Below are 15,474 nucleotides of genomic sequence, written 5' to 3'. Positions count from 1 at the left end.
TAAACAGCCCTAGCACACATTTTTGATTGTACAGAGTTTACTGATTGTTGTCTGATCCTACATGCTCTTCAGACTTTTCCAGGGGTGTTTCAGTTTATTGATGGCAGTTCTGATCAACAAGTTTATTACTTTTACTTTTCACAAAATATTACTATGGCCATTTTAAAGATTGTTATTATTGAAATTCCTGAAAAAGTATAATTTCGTTATTGCTGGTCTGGTATTATTTACTCCATCTTTCACGTATCACTATCCCACACACACCCATTTAAACAGTTGGTTTTATTATGCAATATTTGAAAATGCAGAGGGTGGTGGTGGTAATAGTACTGCCACGTAAGAGCAAAAGAAATTTAACTTAAAGTTCAGTACGCAACATAGAAGCACTAATGGTTTCTGAGTGGGTATTATATCGAGAACCATGAATTAGGAAGATTGAACATGCTGTGTAGATGCTTCGCAATGAGGAAAAGAGAAGAAATGGAGGAAAATAAGGCTGAGTCAAAGATGCCTGTATTTGAAATCTACTTGTCTGGGAGAAGAGCAGCAACATTAATAACCTTAATCATTAAAACATAACAACAAATGTGATAAAACAACATCAACCGACCATGGTTTAGAAATACACATAATTCTCCTGTCATGAAATTTATTTGGCTATAACAAATTCAAGTATCACATTGGTTCCCCAAAGGTTCACATTCCAACCTAAGAAATTACTTGTAAGAAACAATTAAAATCAGTGTCTTAATAATTTAGCTGTTTCCATATGCACCTTGTTTCTTCCTGTTTTTGATGAGGTCGCACCTAATGCTATGAATAGGCAATTATGTGCAATGCTTATTATAAACTGCTTCATGGTTAAACTAAGATACTGCTGTGTTACCATGGAATTTAGCTCTTTGTAACAGAGCCTAAAGCAGTGCGAAAATGGCACTTAAAAACCCATCTATTAGAAATTTCTTTATTTCTTCTACTGATACTAGTTTCCATAAATATATTTTCAATAATCAAAATTAGAATTAATCCAACAGTTGGAGATCAAATATTAATGGTGAGGATTTTTTCATAGGCATAGATCTTTGAAAATTAAAAATAATTTGTCTAGTTATTATATCAGCAACAAATCAAAGGTAAAATCTTATATTATCAGAAGAGGGCTTTTTCCATAAGATCCAATTACTAATCTATTTCCTACCACAGAAAAGCATACCTAGTTATGTATAAATGTGCTTTTGATAGTTTTTCAGTGGAATTTATAAATTATGAATTAGCCTCAGCTCACCTTCCTTAGATCAACAAATGTCTAAAAATCTTCCAAATGCAATAATCAATTTGAATATGTCTGAGGAGCCTGACACTATCTCTTGACAAACTCCTTTGTTCTCTTCTGAATTGGCATGATGTATGCAGCTACAGTTTGTGTCTATAGCAGGCATTTCCTGGGAGGTGAGAACAGACTGTAGCATTAATGCATTGTCCAACTTTATTTTGAATTCCACATCCGAATTCTTCAATCTTAACAAAACTGTTATATTTGTTAAGGTTTATTTTATTATTTTCAAAGGCAGGAATTAACTGGATTACCCTGATAAATATCAGCCGAAAGTATTGAATAAAATTTTAATAAACACTTTGAATAGATAGATGTGTGGGTAGTTTCTCCACATGAACAAAAAAATTCATTGAATAATTGAAAATTCAACACTTTCATGATCACTAAAGTATTTTAGTTTCATGGTTCTTTCCACTCTATCCAAATTTCTATTATTTTTTAAAAGAGTTGTTTATTTATTCATGAAAGAGAGAGAGAGAGAGAGAGGCAGAGACACAGGCAGAGGGAGAAGCAATCTTCATGCAGGGAGCCTGATGTGGGACTCAATCCCAGAACTCCGGGATTACACCCTGAGCCGAAGGCAGCAGCTCAAACCCTGAGCCACCCAGACATCCCCCAAATTTCTATTTCTTTTGACAAAGTATTTCTGTTGACAAAGTATATCCAGTTGCTTATCCATCTTTATTCATTTTTTCTTTCAGCTGCCATAAACATATTGTTTTATTCTATAGTTTCATTTAGGTTCATGTAAGAGATCTATAGGATTATTAGCAATATCACATACTTCTCGATGAATGACTCTGTACTCCCAAATGAAAAAAAAAAATCATGTATGGAGTGGGGGGAGGGTAGCACACTTGTAAATATCATACCAAAAGATAGTCCAAGGGTGACCCTTAGCTAGAAAATATGACTCTTCCACAATAAGAAATTGGAGTAGCCCTTGGGATTTACCCACTAGAAAAACTGGGCTAATGTGATAAAGGGCTGTTGGAAGCAAACTGACTCTGAAACATTTGCTCCCTGTGGGACAATGCAGACTTGTTTGGTTTTCTTGGCTGCCACTGAACCTACTTTTAGAAACAACACCTAATAAATAACCAGTCACCTGCCAGTTATATCCCCTTGACTTAAACAAAACTAAACCCCCCTATGATGATGATTTTCTATGTTAGTTGCATATTAAATATCTAGGGAGCTTCTAAAACATATTTTGGCATAGGAGTTATCCAAAATCAATTAAATCACAATCTCAAGATAGGAGTTGGAGCATAATTTGGTATTTTGTAAGAGCTCTGTCTATGGCTGAAAATCACTGTTCTAAGACATGAGGTCACATGCATCCTCTTCTCATTCTAGTCACCTCACCAAATCACGACCCTGCTCCAGTGGGTGCTTGTGGCAGTCTTAATCACCTAATGCCTGAAGCCCACATCTCAAGCTCCAAGCCTATCATGGATTTCTGCTCCCAAGATACTGGGGCTGATGACTGTGTTTTGATACCTACTTGTAAAAATCAAGAATGGAGAATTTAATGTAGTAACAGCATAAGAGGACTGAAAACAAGTCATTCTGAAACAAAGAAAGCAAACAAATACCAGAGTTCATGCATAATGTTGTACAACAGAGCAGAAATAAGCCTTATTGGGATCCCCTGGGTGGCGCAGCGGTTTGGCGCCTGCCTTTGGCCCAGGGCGCGATCCTGGAGACCCGGGATCGGATCCCACATCAGGCTCCCGGTGCATGGAGCCTGCTTCTCCCTCTGCCTATGTCTCTGCCTCTCTCTCTCTCTCTCTCTCTGTGACTATCATAAATAAAAAAAAAGTCTTTAAAAAAAAAAAAAAAGAAATAAGCCTTATTAAGGCAGCATACTATACAGAGTACAGAAACCAAAATCTTTACCCAATTGTGAGGAAGGCTCATGCTAATCCAGATATCCATCTCTAACAATCCCTGAAGAAGCTATTGAATGCAACACTTGATAAAGACTGATGTTGATTGACAGTGACTAAATGTGTTCAGTGAAACGAGAATAGGAAGAGTCTAGGAAGAGTTGGCTTCAAATAAGCACACACACAACCTACCCATGTGATACAATTTTGCTATTAACTCTTAGTTTTTCCTAACTCAATGCTGAAACCCTTGACCTCATGAAAGCAAAGTAGTTGCTTCTCATGGGCCAACCCTCATAGGTAGTTTAGAAATGGCAGCCTGCAGTACGCAACTGAGGACGATTGTTGAGGCATGCTGGAGTTCAACAGGAAACAAATGCCTTATTCAATCAGCAATGCCTATTATGGATCAGGCGAGCATATGTTGGCACACACACAATGTGCTTGCTAACTCTGTCTTGGCTATGTGTGAATGACTAACACCCATGTTCCTGACTTCATCCTTCTGGACTGTCTTCCCCTATCCCATTATCTGGTTCTCCTTAATTTACTGATCCTTTTTCTGTATCCTAGAGTCCTAATACTCTCATGCCATCTTATGAGGCATAGGCATTCCCTCAAATTTTATATTTTATACTAATTGCAAAAAACTCTTATTAGTTTCTCCTTATTGGTATAGACTTGAAGAATCTTTAATAACTGTTTTTCTTTGTTTCTTTGTTTCTTTTTGGAGACAGACTCTAGAGGGGTGAGTTCTAAAGATTTCTGATACTAATTTAAAAGATCTGAAGAGTTTTTGCTTTCTCTTTCCCCAGTATACTGTGGAAAATGCCTGTCACCAATAACATATTTTCCAGAAATAGCCTTGTTTTCTTCTTGCAAAGTGCTCTCTTCCTCACTTTACTTGGAGCTGACCTGCTGTAGTGGGAAGGGATTTCTATTCTGCTCTGGGTCTGAGTGAGAAAAAGCAACATCCAATTCAAGATTAAGTGAAAAACACGCCCCCACCAGAAGTCATGGACCCTGGATAGCTTTATGTCTGAAACAAATAAAAACTTTAAATGTTTTCATATCTACTTGTACTTAAGCTAAATTTATTGTGGAAATCTTGCCCTAAATGCCTCCAACATGTTTACTCAACTATTTCATAAGCAATCATTAGTTTTCTATTATATCATTTCTTTTAACTATTAGCATATTTCTCAGTCTCACATATAAAATCTAAGAGATGAAAAGCTGATTAAAAATATAACATAGTGGGGGATCCCTGGGTGGCTCAGTGGTTTAGCACCTGCCTTTGACCCAGGGGAGTGATCCTGGAGACCTGAGATCGAGTCCCATATCAGGCTCCCGGCATGGAGCCTACTTCTCCCTCTGCCTGTGTCTCTGCCTCTCTCTCTCTCTCTCTCTCTCTCTCTCTCTGTGTCTTTCATGAATGAATAAATAAATAAATTTATTATATATATATATATATATATATATATATATCATAACATAGTGGCTGAATTTCAGAAAATGTCTGTAATTAAGTGTAGAACCTAAAATGAAAAACCAGATCATAATATTTGGTATCCAACTATTCTGTATCCTGTTTCCTATAGGATTTTTTTTTTTTTGTCTAATGTCCTTAAACTCTTATACTGCCTCAGTAAAGAATTTCAAGTCTTCCATAATCTAGATAAAATTTAGCGAAGTTTTATTTTTTTTTTAATTTTTATTTATTTATGATAGTCACACAGAGAGAGAGAGAGAGAGAGGCAGAGACACAGGCAGAGGGAGAAGCAGGCTCCATGCACCGGGACCCCGACGTGGGATTCGATCCCAGGTCTCCAGGATCGCGCCCTGGGCCAAAGGCAGGCGCCAAACCGCTGTGCCACCCAGGGATCCCTTAGAGAAGTTTTAAATATATTTATGATGTGACATTAAGTCTGTTTTAATTAACATGTCACAACGATGGAAATATTTAAAAATGAAATTATTAAATAGACAAAACTGTGATAATATTTATCAAGGAAAAAAGAATGGGTACAATTAAATAGTATTAGGAACAGAAAGGATTCATAATTATAAAGTAGAATCTTTAAAAAAATCATAAAAAAGTAGTAGTAGTAGGTACAACTTTATGCCAGTAAATTTGAAAAGAATATGTAAAAAGCACAAATAAATTTGAAAAAGATACATTAAAAGGATAATTTTCTGGTAAATTACAACTTACCAAGATAAATAGAAGAAAGGGAAACCTTGAATTGACCCAGAATGATTCAAGTTTTTAAAAGACTTATTCTTCATGGATTTCTGCTTAGCAAGTCACTACTAAAAGAATAAGAACACAAGTCATAGAAAACAAGAATGAAAAGGCAAGTCACAGAATAGAAGATATTTGTATAAATATTAACATAAAGGCCACAAACTAGAAGATATGTGTGTATGTATGATATGTATATATGCATGTGTGTGTATAGTTATGTATGCCTATAATATTTTTGAGGAAAAAATAACCTGGTAGGATATGGACAAAATATCTGAACAAGTATTTCACAACAGAAGATATTCAAAATCATTCAATTTCAATTGTGATAAGGGAAATGCAAATTAAAACTTCAGTAAATTGCACTACACATTCACTGAGAAATTTAGAAGACTGATGATAGTAAGTGATGACAAAGATGGGAAGCAACTGGAACTCCTGTACTGCTGGTGATATAAACTGGTTCAACTGCTATGAAAAACTGGCAGTATCCACTAACGTTGCCCTATGCATTCCCTGAGACTCAGAACTTCTGCCTCTGGGATTATGCCAATTAAAGTATATGTGTATATATGTTTCTAAAAATAATAAAAAGAAATTTCATAGCAGACTATTTGTAAGAACCAAATATTAGAACCCAAATATCAATTAACAATAGATGGATGAATACATAATAATATATTCACAGGAGGGAATACTATGCAATAATGAGAATGAACGAACTGTAAAACTGGATGAATTTAATAAGTGTAATATTGAGCACAATAAACCAAACTCAAAAGAATGCATAGTACACAATTCCCCTTGCTCAAAGTTCAAAATTCATCTACAGTGCTTTAAAGAAAATTTTTGTCCAACTCTGACATTCCACATACAAGTGTATCTCAGCAACCCAATGCTCTAGAATTTTATACAACCCTTTCTGGGCTTGTTTGAGTCCTGGATTCCAGTTAGTAATAAAGTGAAACCAGATGGTGGCCACTGGCAAAGAAGGGTTTCTAGTCTACCTTCCAAGCCACCCAGAAACCTGAAGGTAAAAAGTTGTCAAATTTTGAATACTGTTTCCTTTTTAAATCTATATCAAGCTCTTTCAGTTTCTGCCCAAAGAGAAACTGAATGTGTACTTAAACAGTGCTACTCTTCCCTCAGTAGGCATGCAAATAAATTCAGCAATTTTCCATATTTTTAATATTTTCCATTGTTATTTAAAAATCCTTATTTCTTTTCACCTAACAGTTGGTAGGAATGCCTGGGTGGCTCAATTAGTTAAGCGTGTGCCTTCAGCTCAGGTCATGGTCTCAGGGTCCTGGGATCCAGCCCCCCTTGTTAGGCTCCCAGCTCAGCCAGCAATCTGTTTCTCCCTCTCATTCTGCCACTCCTCTTGTTTGTGCTTGCTCTTTCTCTCTTTCTAATAAAAATAAATAAAAAATTTTTTTAAATAACCCAGCTGGTAGAAGTCAGGATTCCAGTAGCACTTTAAAAAAAAAAAAAAAAAAAAAAAAAACCTTATAAGGTGTGCTTGTGGGATGCTGATAATATTTCATTTCTCAATCTGTGGTGGCTACACAGCTGTGTTAATTCTGCATAGATTTGTTGAGCTCTACTTTTATAATTTGAATTATAACATAATTCAACAAAATTCACTTTAAGAAATACGACATTGTGTAGTAGTTAAAAATATTTCAAGCAAAACATAGAAAACGTACCCTTCAAAAACACTCTAGGCTGAAATGGTTTTACAGGCAAGTTCCACTAAACCTCTAAAAAACAGATAATCTCTAACTTTGTTCTGGTGAATGGAAATATAAAGACTATTCCCCTACTCATTTTTCTCCAGGTTAGCATAACCTGCATAGCAAACACTAGACTGTGTAAGAAAAGAAAGTTCTAGGCAGATCTCACATATGAATGTGACCATAAAGTCTTTCTTAAAAATCTAAATTTAGCAGAGAAATTAACCAAAAAGGAACACAGAGGTATTAGAAACAAGAAACAAACTAACAGTAAATAAAACTCATATAGCCAAAACCAGAATTTACATTCAGTACATTTCATAGAATGAAATGTAGCCCTGTGTATCATCATATAATTTAGAAGCCATGTTGATAACATTTTAATCTCAGAAATATCTAAAGGTACATGTAAATCTTGTACAATATTTTAAAATAAATCTGATTACTCCATTATCCAATTAACCTTTTTCCTGAGAAGCAGTAAGGGATGAAAAGCAAGAGGGAGTGGGGCAAGGTTTGGTTATGCTCCATGTTATCTTTCACCATACTCCTGAAGAGGACAAAGGTTGTCAAGGAGGTGGGCCTCTCCAAATCAGAGGAGAAACATACATATTCCCTGGGCACCGTGGGTCTGAGAGTGTGGCCTCCAGACCAGGGGCAACAGCACCATCTGGAAACTTACTAGAAATGGATATTTTTAGATCTTTAAGATGTACCAGATCAGGAACTCTGGGGGTAGGTCCCTAACAAGTTGTATTTTAAGGAGACCTGTAGGTGATTGTGATCCATTTTAAGTCTGAGAACTGCTGTCCTCAGGTAAGAACCTCTGTGACAAATGGGCAAGGTCTTCATATGCTGCCATATTTTCTTTCTTTCTATCTAGTCCAGGAGGCAAAGCAAGCATGGGGAAGACAATGTTGAAAGGAAATTCATCTTCCTACCCAAGCAAAATAACTTTTAAACAGAAATAGACAGAACTGGATACCATGTTCAGCTTTTCTAGATATGTGAGAATATTGTGAAATATAAAAACAACTTATGAAAATATATTCTGAGTTAACTGACTTGAGATGCTTTGACTATCAACTTTTATTATTTTTTATGGATGCCTGGGTGTCTCAGTGGTTGAGCATCTGTCTTCGACCCAGGGTGTGATCCTGGAGTCCCAGGATCAAGTCCCACATTGGGCTCCCTGCATGGGGCCTGCTTCTCTCTTTGCCTGTCTTTGCCTCTCTATGTCTCTCATAAATAAATAAATCTTCAAAAAAAACTTTTATTATTTTTTGAACTACATAGTAATATAAAGTAACTGTAGAAAACAATACAGATAAGCACATAAAGTGAAACAATAAACCTGCAATCCCAATACTCATAATCTCTTAAAATATTTATAAATTCAAAAAAACAAGAAAATTTTAAAAATTTACAAATTAATAATATATTTTAATAACTGGTAGTGCAAGGTCTATATAATTATTCCTTTGTTTCATGATTTTCCTAGCTATATTTATTAGAACACTCTGGTGTGCACTCTTCTAGATATTAAACAAAAAATGATATCATACAATGCCTATGATTTTTTACCTGTATTTTATGTAAAAATAAAATTATGAAGCTCTCTCTCTATAGCATTTTTATTATTGTATATCACATTACTTAAACGCGTCACAATATATGCAGTCTATTGTCAAACATACAATATTACCAATCCTTAATACTATAATGAACATTTTTATAGCAAATATTTGCTCATATACTAAAAATAGAATGTTAACAAATATTTTTATTTATTTTGCTTCTCTGTCTCTCACACACATTCCACACAATTGCTGTGAGTTTTTTTTATACTTATGTGCATTATCTGCCTCTTGATCATTCAACATTGGGTATTATCTCCTTTGAGCTTTTCCAAGTTGATACAAAACCGAATGCAATATAATTTTTGGTTCTATTTATTTAAATATAAGTGTGGTTGATTAATTTTAATATATTCATCAGCTGTTTCTCTTCTTTTCTGAATAATTTATTCATATACTCTTCTTACTTCCCTATCTTTTAAAAGTTATTTTTTATATTGCCAAAGTAATATATATGTGGTTTTGCTTTTTTAAAAAAGTCAAACAAGCAGTCTATGCAGAATAAAAGTCCATCTTCATGTTCCCACTCCACTTTAACCCCACTCTCTTCCCCAGAGATACCCATTCTTTGCATTTTGCTGTGTATTTTTTTTTAGGGAGGCAGAGAAAGAAGGGGGGTGGGGGGGGGGAAGAGAGGGGCAGAGGGAGAGTGAGAGAGAGAATCTTAAGCAGACTCCACACCCAGTGTGCAGCCAGACAGGGCTCAGTCTCATGACCCTTAAATCATGACCTGAGCCGAAATCAAAGTTAGATGCTTAACTGACTAAGCCACCCAGGTGCCCTTCTGTGTATCTTTTAGTCACTTATTCTCACCATTTACACATATACTTATATATAGCCTATTTTTTTACAAGGTTTGAATCATACACAGAGTTTTTTAACTTGCTTTTTTTTTCTCCTTTCTCAATATGCCATGGGAATTTTTCCATATCTGTGCACAGTGGAATGTATCTACCATAATTTTAAAAAGCTTTATTCTACAGCTGAATGTTTCAGTTGCTTTCAATGTTTTAATGTAAACATCTCAATGCTTTACATATAATCTCGTACATGTAACCAGTCTGTTAAGTATGACTCATTAAAGTAAAATCAAACTCTGTTTGTTTGTTTGTTTTTCCTATCAGTTACTTATGTATTCAGATCCTCTCTGAGGGGCAGGATTTTACCCTATCCATGGATAAAAATCTCTCTAAAGCATTTAGTCAGTCTGCTAGTCACTTTAGTCCTAATAATAATGCCCCTTAATATGCAGCATACTAAGCACTTTCCAGGTTTATTTTTTCAATTCTCATAACAACCCTAGGAAGTAGGTTTATGATAACAGGAATATTTCCGATGAGAAAACAGGAACAAGGCTTGCACAGGGGTCACAGAGCTAGTCAACAGCGGTGTCAGCATTTGAATCTTTGAAGATTCACTCTACATTCCACATTCTTAACCACCACACCTAACTCCAAATTATAAAAATATTCTCATTTTCTTCTGAAATTTGTATGATTTTTACCTTTCACATCTATGCCTGTAATTCATCCAGGATTGAATTTTGCATAGTGAGATAGGAGACACAGAGGATTGAAAAGTGCCCCCCAACCAATCCACATGAACCTAGAAATTTAGAATGTCATCTTATTTGGAAATAAGGGTCTTTGAAGATACAATTAAGGAAAAGATTAAGGTGAGATCATACTGTATTGGGATGGCATGACTCGAATGAGAGAGTCTATGAAAGAGACAGAAAAGGACAATACAGACACACAAAAAGAAAGTAACATAAAGATTGAGGTGGACATTGGGATGATGTATGTCTGCAAATCAAGGAGCTGCCAGGTTTGCTGTCAGCTATCTGACGCTGGGAGAGAGGATATGGGACGGTTCCTTCCTCAGAGCCTCCAGAAGGAAACAACACCTTGATTTTAAACTTCTGAACTCCTCAACTATGTAAAAAATAAATTTCTGTTTTAAGCCACCCAATCTTTGGTAATTAGTTACAGCAACCCTAAGGTATTGTTTTTCACACAGACAAAAAATTGACGCAGTATCATTTCTTAAAAAGTCATACTTGACCTATAAAACTGCATTACCATCTTCGTGGTCAGTCAAGTAACTCTTTCTGGATTCCCTATTCTGTTTCATTCATTCTAGACCATATGATCTTAATTACTATAGTTTTATGAAAGTTTTTCTCCCTGAAAATTTAAGTTCTTTAACTTTGCTTTTCTACAAGATTTCTTGTTCCACCCCCCCTTATTCTATTCATTTCAATACAAATTTTAGAATCAGCTTAGCAACTTCCATTAAGAAATTCTCAATTGTGGGATGTCTGGGTGGCTCAGTGGTTGAGCATCTGCCTTTGGCCCAGGGCTTGATCCTGGAGTCCTGGGATCGAGTCCAATGTTGGGCTCCCTGCATGGAGCCTGCTTCTCTCTCTATGTCTCTGCCCCTCCCTCTCTGTGTCTCTAATGAATAAATAAATAAAATCTTTTTAAAAAAAGAAATTCTCAATTGAGAGGGGACTGACATCTTTCCAAAGCTGAGTCTTTCAGCTCATGAACATGATATAGCCTTCCATCAGTTTATATATTTATTAAATTTTCTTAACAGTATTTGTGGATTTCAGTATAAACAGCTTACACCTCATTTATTTTGCTAATTGTTCTATACTTGATCTTTTCTGATATTGTCACAAATGGTGTCATTTAAAGAAAGCTCATTCTCTACTAACTTACTGCTTATATGCACAGAAATACAAAATATTTTTACATTATATAAAAGACACAGTATGAGGAATATAGTCTATGATATTGTAATAGTACTGTATGGGACAGTACAAGCTACACTTGCGGTGAGCATAGCATAATGTATAAACTTGTCAAATCACAATGTTGTACACCTGAAACTAATGTAACATTGTGTGTCAACTGTACATACTTACCATACATAAATATAGGGTATGAAGGCAAAAAATAAACTATTAGAGAAGGATAAGTTACCCTCATTTCTCCTTGCTTATAGGCAAAAACCTATGTTCAGTTATTATTTACTAAATAAAACAAATTATGTGAGAATATTTATAAAGTAAAATAGACATCTAATGTATGCTGCTTTGTCTGAAGTTGAATAACATCATATTAAACCATTATCCCTTAGACTTTAGCTCTTCACTGTATATTTATAAACATGTGTTTATCTGGAGACTTGTATGCTACCTGTCTGCTGTGGGTACAGAAATCTTCAGTGTTTACCACTGGTGTTCTATGCTGAAACATTACCTAAAATACCTTAATTTTTAGCTTGTAATTGTAATGCTGAGACCTTACACTAACATAGTATTTATTAGAAATACTATACTGGGCAGAGCAAAAAAACAAAACAAAACAAGCTCCTGTGTATTTTAGCTTCTATTGGTCAACTACAGTGTAAGTTTCCATTTCCATGGCAGCAATGCAAACATCTCTCTTGCATAAAAATGTTCTTCCTCCAAAAAGACATAGCAGCCCACATGCCTAGGCTGCATGAAGGCACTTAATTAGCCTTTCTCATGCTGTAATTCAAGGCAACTTTGCATGTTCTTCTCCATTGAGAACTAATATTATTCCATAAATTAGTCCTTGACCCTCCAGCTGAGATCAAGTTGAAATCTTACTTCAAAAAGTCTTCTGAAAGGGGAGAAAAATAAAATCTTCTGTCCTTTGCTTGTTAACTTTTTAAATATACATTAACATAACAGAGTGAACTGTTAAATAGTCTTTTTTTATCCATTTGGGTTCCTCACACCCTAATTAGGTCAATCCTCTGATGGTAGAAAAACTTAAAAAATATGTCCTCAATTTGTCAGTGCACTTTTATTATTTTTAGAAAAGGTCATTTTCTAAATTGCAATAGTGAATAGATGGGGAAGTAATTCATTCATTGTAACATAGTTATCCACATTTCTCATTTCAAACAATTATGTCTTTTGGGTCAGGAAAAAAAAATGAAAGGATAATTATTTCCTCTGTTGATATTGTACTTTCAAAAATATAAAATAATATTTCTAACATAAATATAAAAGTGCCTACATTCAGACTTTGTGACTGTCCTACCTCTCTGGCTCCTCGTGTTCTGTGCCCTCAATCTCTAAGTGACTTCGTCCACCCCTGTTTCCATGAAAATCTTTTCACATTTATATCTCCTGGCCAGATGCCTCATCAGAGTTTCACACCAACATGTAACCATAATTTGTTCTTTCACTGAAACTTCCAAGCAATCCCAGTTGCTTCATTCCTGAAACTGAACTCCTGCTTCGGCCACAGTAAGCTCGTCTTCCTCAAAGATTATTCATCTCAGCAAGAAACTTTGTCTTAGTTCAGATTGTCATAACAAATACCCTGGACTGAGTGGCTTAAACATCAGACATTTATTTCACAGTATTCTGGGGCCCAGGAAGTCCCAGATCAAGGTACAGACAGATTCACTGTGTGATGAAGACCCACTTCCTGGTTTGCTTCTTATTATATATATCCTCACAGGTGAAAAGAGAGAACATCTCTTTAGTATCTCTTCTTATAAGGGCATTAACCTTATTCACAAGGCTCTATCCTTTTTTTAAAGATTTTATTTATTTATTCATGAAAGACATGAGAGAGAGGCAGAGACATAAACAGAGGGAGAAGCAGGCTCCATGTAGCCAGCCCAATGTGGGACTCTATCCTGGACTCCAGGATCACGCCCTGGGCCAAAGGCAGACATTCAAACACTGAGCCACCCACGCATCCCACAAGGTTCTAGCCTTATGACTTAACTACCTCCCAAAAGTTCCATCTTCTAATATTGTTACATTGGAGATTAGGACTTCAACATATGAATGGGTGTGGGGGGGCACATTCAGCTCATTGTAAACCTGGAATCATCCTTGATCCCTCTCCTCCTCTTTCAATGTATATTCAATCACCTCCTAAAAAAAGCTCATAAGTCTGTGCATTTCTCTCCAGTAAACACTGCAGCCCCAGGATGACTAATGCCTCTTACTGGGAAATTCAGAGTGATACCCTTATTGTCCAGTTGGCACCATTACATTATTCTATACACTTTACCCTTCATTGACATTTTTAAATGTGAAACTAATCATGTCACCTCTAGCCTTATCTCAACACCTCTGTGGCTTCCCATTTCTCTTAGAATAAAGATAGAATATATGTAGAGGGATCCCTGGGTGGCGCAGCGGTTTGGTGCCTGCCTTTGGCCCAGGGCGCGATCCTGGAGACCCGGGATCAAATCCCACATTGGGCTCCCGGTGTATGGAGCCTGCTTCTCCCTCTGCCTGTGTCTCTGCCTCTCTCTCTCTCTGTGTGTGACTATCATAAATATAAATAAATAAATAAATAAATAAATAAATAAATAAATAAATAAATAAATAAATAAATAAAAGACTATATGTAGGTTTCTATGACCTGAACTCTGGTCACTCTCACTGGTCTTACCTTGAGCCACTTTCCTTTCTTAGAATCACTGTTACTTTTTTTTTTTTTTTTAATCCATTTCTGACAACAGTTTAATCACCATTCTACTTCAGGGGTTTCATATATGCTATCGCTTGACCTAGCATTCTATGTCTACCTGACACCCCTTTGACCTAATAGATGACTCCTATGGTGATACAAAGATGCGCCACCTCTAAGAAGGATTTATTGTCTGGGCCACTGGGAGTACTACTGATAGGCAGCTTCAACCTTGAGCCTATTTGGGGATTGCCTCAGCTGTAGGAAACTGCCTTGTCCAAGGTTGTACTCTTCTTGGAGAGGCCCACAACCAATGACTGAATAAGGTGGCATATAAATGGACAATTCTGACAAACCATTTTAGCTCCAGAGCTCCCTATGTGGCCAGCTGAGTCAACCTCATAGCTTGACTTCTCCCTCTGCTGAATCTTGTTCCTCTCCCTTCCTTTCACAAATGTGGATCCAGTGACTCTCGGATAAACATTCTGCCCACTAAACTGCCTCAGAGTCTGCTTCTAATTACTCCTCCAGAGGTATGCTTGGCTTCCTTATGGAAGCTATCTAGCTATCTAGCTATATATTAATGTTCTAGGGCTACTAAAACAAATACCCACAAACTTAGTGACTTCTTATAACAACAAAAAAGGTATTTTTTCACATGTCAAAAGACTAGAATTCTGAAATCAAGGCTTTGGCTGGGCCATGCTCTCTCTGAATGATTGCTCTCAGAGGGGATCTTTCCCTGCCCCTTAGAGCTTCTGGTGGTATCTGACAATCCTTTATATCCCTTGGCTTGGAAATGCATCACTCTAATCTCTGTCTATCTATGCATGGCCTTCTACCCTGTGCCTCTGTGTTTCTGTGTCCAAATTTCCCTCTTCTCATAGGGACACCACTCACATTGGATATCAGGCCCACCCTAACCAGTATGACTTCATCTTGACTATATCTATAAAGGTTCTATTTCTAATTAAGCTGCATTCACAGGTTCCAGGACTTAGGACTTCAAGTTATCTTTTTGAGGACATCATTCAATCCATAAGCTCAATCACAAAGACATATTTCAATGTAAGTGACATCTATTGTAGTAGATATTTGTCATTCTTTCTAGTGACCAAACATGTCTGAAAATTTTCCTGCTATTTAGGGTA

The 15,474-nt window shown here is 36.2% G+C and overlaps 2 long non-coding RNA genes across 2 annotated transcripts in view; one reads left to right on the top strand and one right to left on the bottom strand.

The window, feature by feature from the left end:
* Positions 1 to 15,474, bottom strand: part of LOC106557625 — a 195,822-nt gene that overhangs the window by 19,860 nt on the left and 160,488 nt on the right. The gene's annotated exons all lie outside the window — the stretch shown is intronic.
* LOC111091973 overlaps positions 6,403 to 15,474 on the top strand; it is a 31,026-nt gene continuing 21,954 nt past the window's right edge. Inside the window, exons 1-2 of the long non-coding RNA XR_005377149.1 lie at positions 6,403 to 6,509; positions 15,311 to 15,391. This is a non-coding gene — a long non-coding RNA (uncharacterized LOC111091973). The remainder of the gene's footprint in view (positions 6,510 to 15,310; positions 15,392 to 15,474) is intronic.

The sequence above is a fragment of the Canis lupus genome, chromosome 23, assembly GCF_011100685.1.
Source record: "Canis lupus familiaris isolate Mischka breed German Shepherd chromosome 23, alternate assembly UU_Cfam_GSD_1.0, whole genome shotgun sequence".
In the NCBI taxonomy this organism is placed as follows: domain Eukaryota; kingdom Metazoa; phylum Chordata; class Mammalia; order Carnivora; family Canidae; genus Canis; species Canis lupus.
Note: the sequence above shows the minus strand (reverse complement) of the source record. Positions and strands in the feature narration are given on the sequence as shown.